This window comes from Oncorhynchus mykiss, chromosome 27 (assembly GCF_013265735.2).
Source record: "Oncorhynchus mykiss isolate Arlee chromosome 27, USDA_OmykA_1.1, whole genome shotgun sequence".
Taxonomy (NCBI): Eukaryota; Metazoa; Chordata; class Actinopteri; order Salmoniformes; family Salmonidae; genus Oncorhynchus; species Oncorhynchus mykiss.
This window is the reverse complement of record NC_048591.1, coordinates 4,514,058-4,521,146: the sequence shown is the minus strand read 5'-3', so window position 1 is coordinate 4,521,146 and position 7,089 is coordinate 4,514,058.

Genomic DNA, 7,089 nt, shown 5'->3' with positions numbered 1-7,089 from the left:
AAAATTGATTAAATTAATAAAAAATCTTCAGCAATCTACACACAATACTCCAAGTTTTTAGATTTTTTTTGAAAATGAATTTAAAATAAAAAAAACATATTTACTTAAGTATTCAAACCCTTTTCTACAACCTGATTGGAGTCCACCTGTGGTTAATTAAATTGATTGGACATGATTTGGAAAGGCCTGTCTATATAAGGTCCCACAGTTGACAGTGCATGTTAGAGCAAAAACCAAGCCATGAGGTCGAAGGAATTGTCCTTTGAGCGCCGAGATAGGATTGTGTCGAGGCACAGATCTGGGGAAGTGTAGCAAAAAATGTCTGGAGCATTGAAGGTCCCAAAGATCACATTGGCCTCCATCATTCTAAAATGGAAGAAGTTTGGAACCAACAAGACTCTTCCTAGAGCTGGAAACCGGGCCAAACGGAACAATTGGGGGAGATTGGCCTTGGTCAGGGAGGTGAACAACAACTCAAATGGTCACTCTAACAGAGCTCTAGAGTTCCTCTGTGGAGATGGGAGAACCTTCCAGAAGGACAACCATCTCTGCAGAACTCCATCAATCAGGCCTTCATGGTAGAGTGGCCAGACGGAAGCCACTCCTCAGTTAAAGGTTACCTGACAGCCCGCTTTGAGTTTGCCAAAAGGCACCTAAATGACTCTCAGACCATGAGAAACAAGATTCTCTGGACTGATGAAACCAAGAGTGAACTCTTTGGCCTGAATGCCAAGTGTCACGTCTGGAAGAAACCAGGCACCATCCCTACAGTGAAGCATTGTGGTAAAGGCATCATGCTGTGGGGATGTTTTTCAGTGGCAGGGACTGGGAGACTAGTCAGGATCGAGGGAAAGAAGAACGGAGCAAAGTACAGAGAGATCTATGATCTCAGCCTTTAGAATAAGGCTGTAATGTAAGAAATGTGGAAAAAGTCAAGAGGTCTGAAAACCTCCCGAATGCACTGTAGCTAGTTCGAGCAAAGCATGCATACGTTACTGTATCATCATATGGGGTGCTGTTAGGGTCTGTGGCCCCGCTCATCTGTTAGAGTCATTATAGCTTGCTCATTAAAGTAGCACTCCACTTTCTCCCTTGAACCAAGAGATAGAAGTCAAATACGAGCATTTTAAGCCCACAATTACAGTAAGTTGTTGCTTGATTATGTCTTAAAGTGTTTCTGTTTTCTGAGGAACACCGAAGAGATATGATACAGAACAGATAAAACACTGTTAGTAATAAAGCTACAAACATTTTACCAGGAAAAGGATAGCACGTGTTGGGCAAAACAGTAGTAGCCAATCGTCATCTCCACACCATGCCAGATTAGAAGCCATTCATGAAAATTATGAAAATACTCCATATTAATGTATGTACCCTTAGAAATAAGGTTAATAAAACAGAGAGGTCTTATTCTTGGGGACCAGAATATTGACTGGTTTTCATCAAGCTGTCCGCTCAAGAGGAAGCTTCTCACTGTAACCAGTTCCTGTAATCTGGTTCAGAGTATTAATCAACCTACCAGGGTGTTTACATGCACTACAGGAAGAAGATCATCCACATGTATCGATCACATTTTTACTAATACTTTAGAACTTTGTTCTAAAACTGTATTCGCACCCATTGGATGCAGTGATCACAATATAGTGGCTATATCCAGGAAAGCTAAAGTTCCAAAAACTGGGCCTAAAATAGTGTGTAAGAGATCATACAAAAGATTTAGCGGTGACTTTTATGTGGATGATGTTAAACATATTTGTTGGTCTGAGTGCATCCAGACGCTGCACTTGATGAATTTATGAAATTGCTTCCTCCAATTATTGATAAACATGCACCTGTTAAAAAAACTGACTGTTAGAACTGTTAAGGCTCTATGGATTGATGAGGATTTTAAAAACGGTATGGTTGAAAGAGATGGGGCAAAAGGAGTGTAATAAGTCTGGCTGTACATCTGACTGGCTGTCTTACTGCAAATTGAGAAATTATGTGACTAAACTCAACAAAAAAGAAGAAGAAACGGTATTATGAAGTCAAGATCAATGATATAAAGAATGACGGAAAATGAAAATGATGGGCAGAAAGACAAATTCAACTCCATCTTTCATCGAATCAGATGGCTTATTCATTACAAAACCATTTGATCCAATTATTTTATTTATTACTTTATTGACAAAGTGGGCCTATCAGCTTGCTGCCAGCTCTTAGCAAACTGTTGGAGAAAAATGTGTTTGACCAAATATCTCTGTAAACAAATTAAAAACAGACTTTAAGCATGCTTATAGAGAAGGGCACTCAACACAAATGACTGATGATTGATTGAAAGAAATTGATAATAAGAAGATTGTGGGAGCATACTGTTAAATTTCAGTGTAGCCTTTGATATTATTGATCAACCTGTTGTTGAAAAAAACCTACAGTTGAAGTTGGAAGTTTACATACACTTAGGTTGGAATCATTAAAACTTCATCATTCAAAATGTCTTGTTAACAACTATAGTTTTGGCAAGTCTGTTAGAACATCTACTAAGTAATTTTTCCAACAATTGTTTACAGACAGATTATTTCACTTATAATTCACTGTAATTTCAGTGGGTCAGAAGTTTACATAGAATAAATTGACTGTGCCTTTAAACAGCTTGGAAAATTCCAGAAAATATGTAATGGCTTTAGAAGCTTCTGATGGGCAAATTGACATCATTTGAGTCAATTGGAGGTGTACCTGTATGTATTTCATGGCCTACCTTCAAACTCAGTTCCTCATTGCTTGACATCATGGGCAAATAAAAAGAAATCAGCCAAGACCTCAGCAAAAAACATTGTAGACCTCCACAAGTCTGGTTCATCCCTGGGAGCAATTTCCAAACACCTGAAGGTACCAGGTTCATCTGTACAAACAATAGTACCCAAGTATAAACACCATGGGACCACACAGCCGTCATACCACTTAGGAAGGAGACGCGTTCTGTCTCCTACAGATGAACGTACATTGGTGTGAAAAGTGCAAATCAATCCCAGAACAACATCAAAGGACCTTGTGACGATGCTGGAAGAAACAGGTACAAAAGTATATATATCCACAGTAAAACATGTCCTAATATCGACATAACCTGAAAGGCCGCTCAGCAAGGAAGAAGCCACTGCTCCAAAACCGCCATAAAAAAAGCCAGACTAAGGTTTGCAACTGCACATGGGGACAAAAATCGTACTTTTTGGAGAAACGTCCTCTGGTCTGATGAAACAAAAATAGAACTGTTTGGCCATAATGACCATCGTTATGTTCGGTGGAAAAAGGGGAAGGATTGTAAGCCGAAGACTACCATCCCAACCGTCATGTTGTCGGGTGCTTTGCTGCAGGAGGGACTGGTGCACTTCACAATAGATGGCATCATGAGGGTGGAAAATTATGTGGATGTCTTGAAGCAGCATCTCAAGACATCAGTCAGGAAGTTAAAGCTTGGTCACAAATGGGTTTTCCAAATGGACAATAACCCCAAGCATACTTCCAAAGTTGTGGCAAAATGGCTTAAGGACAACAAACTCAAGGTATTAGAGTGGCCATCACAAAGCCCTGACCTCAATCATATAGAACATTTGTGAGCAGAACTGAAAAAGAATGTGCGACCATGGAGGCCGACAAACCTGATTCAGTTACACCAGCTCTGTCAGGAGGAATGGGCCAAAATTTACCCAACTTATTGTGGGAAGCTTGTGGAAGGCTACCTGAAATGTTTGACCCAAGTTAAACAATTTAAAGGCAATGCTACCAAATACTAATTGAGTGTATGTAAACTTCTGACCCCCTAGGAATGTGATGGAAGAAATAATAGCTGAAATAAATCATTCTCTCTACTATTATTCTGACATTTGACATTCTTAAAATAAAGTGCCGATCCTAACTGATCTAAGACAGGGAGTTTTTACTAGGATTAAATGTCAGGAATTGTTAATTGCCACATCGTGGATTCAGAGCTATTTATCTAATAGAACTAATATGTTTTTCTTTAATGGAAGCTTCTCTAATGCCAAATATGTACAGTGTGGTGTACTGCAGGGTAGCTCTCTAGGCCCTCTACGCGTTTCTATTTTTACCAGTGACCTGCCACTGGCATTAAACAAACCATGTGTGTCCATTTATGCTGATGATTCAACCATATACGCATCAGCAAGCACAGCCATTGAAGTCACTGAACCTCTTAACAAAGATTTGCAGTCTGTTTTGAAATGGGTGGCCAGTAATAAACTGGTCCTGAACATCTCCAAAACTAAGATTATTGTATTTGGTACAGATCATTCCCTAAGTTCTAGACCTCAGCTGAATCTGGTAATGAATGGTGTGGCTGTTAAACAAGTTGTTGAGACTAAATTGCTTGGTGTTACCTTTGATTCTAAACTATCATGGTCAAAAACATATAGATCCAATGGTTGTAAAGATGGGGAGATGTCATGCCTACTCTCACTCTCCCTCTCTGGTGGTCGAGGGTGCAAGGTTGCCCTTCATTATGCACACCTGTCACCATCATTAAGAGCAGCAGCACTCATTGGACTCATCTGGACTCCTTCCCTTTGTTGATTGCCTCATCTGTAAGTGTCTGCTCCATCGTTTGTTCTCTGTGTCTGCATTCATGTCGTTATGTGTTCATGTCCAGATGCTGTTCTGTCCTGTTCCATGTCCGTTGCCATTAAATGTTCACTCCCTGTACCTGCTTCTCGTCTCTGCCAACCATCGATCCTTACAGGGAGCGGTCTGTCTGTACTAAAGAGATGCTCAGAGTTTTTGACACCACACTCCAAAAAGCAAATCCTGCAAGCTTTTGTTTTCTTATCTTGATTATTGTCCAGTTGTGTGGTCAAGTGCTGCAAGAAAACGACCTAGTTAAGCTGCAGCTGGCCCAGAACAGAGTGGAACATCTTGCTCTTCATTGTAATCAGAGGGTCTGATATAAATACTATGCATGCCAGTGTCTCTTGGCTAAGAGTTGAGAGAAGAGACTGACTGCATCACTTCTTCTTTTTATAAGAAACATTCATGCGTTAAAAATCCCAAATAGTTTGCATAGTCAACTTACACACAGCTCTGACACACACACTTACCCCACCAGACATGCCACCAGGGGTCTTTCACATTCCCCAAATCCAGAACAAATTCAAGAAAACACACAGTATTATATAGAGCCATTATTTCATGGAACTCAATTCCATCTCATATTGCTCAAAGTAACAGCAAACCTGCTTAAAAAAAAACAGATAAATCAACACCTCACAGCACAATGCCTCTCCCCTACTTAACCTTGATAGTTTGTGTGGATATATTGATATGGGATCCCGAGTGGCGCAGCGGTCTATAAGGCACTGCATCTCAGTGCTAGAGGTCACTACATACCCTAATTTGATTCCAGGCTGTATCACAACCGGCCATGATTGGGATTCCCATAGGGCGGTGATTCCCAATTGGCCCAGTGTCGTCCATGTTAGGGTTTGGCTGGGCTAGGCCGTCATTGTAAATAGGAATTTGTTCTTAACTGACTTGCCTAATTAAATAAAAAGGTTGCATGTACCTTTTTTAAAATAGATGTAGTTCTGTCCTTGAACTGTTCTTGCCTATTAATATTCTGTATGATGTCATGTTTCATGATTTGTGTGGATCCCAGGAAGAATAGCTGCTGCTTTTGAAGCAGCTAATAGGGATCCTAATAAAATACCAAACACCAAACCCTTTACCTGGCCATTCTCTGAATACCACGCGTTGTCTGGATCTCAGGGAACCAATCCCTTGGGTACTAATATCCGTCTTTAAGTTTAACCCACACAAACCTACAGAGAACGGATGCCCTCTGTACCCTCTTAGGATCTCTGACACCAATGAATTATTATGGGACTTTATCCCATCGCGCTTCGTTGACTGGAGTATCATCGGGAGTCATGAATAAATCACACTTTTCCCTCTGTGAAGCGAATTCCAGCTCCTCGCCAGCTTAATGAACACATCCTCCACTCACTGTACTGGCCCTCACTAGCTCCCAATTAGGCCAAGAGTTGGCATGTCGAGAATAAAGAACCCTGGCCCTCCTAATTCTCAGGGAACACTCCAACCTCATCCCCTTCATTAATTCCAAAGCGCTCAGTCAGTTCCTCTCCTTTGTCTCCGCACTCTCCGCACTCCAAGTGCGCACGCCTTCCAGTGTCGTCATGAAGATAAACTTTTAGAAAAAACGGTGCTATCTAAAACCTAAAAGGAGAACCCTTTGAAGAACCCTTTTTGGTTCCAGGTAGGAAGGTTCTACATGCAAGGTTCTACCTGGAACCAAAAACTCCTAAGAAGACAGCCAAATAACTCTTCTGCCCACTTGAGAGAGAGAGAAAGAAAACATGATAGAAACGTTGTTGAGGAGATTCAAAGATAATTAAATATTTTCAAAGAGACCGATTCATCTTTCTGGGTCAGAACAGTGGCAGTTAAATCAGCAACTTGCACATGCGCAGGCTAGCGAATCACCACCGCTGTCTGAGACTGTCCAAGTACCAAGACAGGGTAGTCACGATTTTCAATCACAGCACCAGTTCTTTCATCGTAGAAAAAACAATCACCTCTCAGTCACTGCTGTGACTGCTTTATTAGAGTTGTTTGTTTAATGGGGACCTCTGCTGTTTTTTTTTATGGGGACCTCAACCCTGATACGAAGCAATTATATTTTTTTAGTTAGAATTCTGGCACCAGAACTGTCGGTAAAACTGTAAATAGTGCTTTTTGATAGAAATGCCATCTCTTACTGTGTACAATGAAGTATTTTGAGAAACAGTGGGGAGTTGATTACTGTAGCGTGGGCTTACAAAGTGGATTGAAACCGTGAAATGGGAGCTTATGTGTGGCTTTGGGCTTTTTGGCCCACACATACAAGGCTGAAACACAACTCAATAGCCATAAATGCCTCGGCTGTGGGAAGAGACCGTAACCCATAAGAGTCTAAGCCGGGGGGAGGGTTTAACGTGGATTTTTTCATCATGCTAATTTGATTTCCGCTGGGGCGCCGACATCGACCTTAGCGGGATAAAGGCCAAGTCCTGCAAAGAAAGCACTGGGTTATTTTGTTGAGAA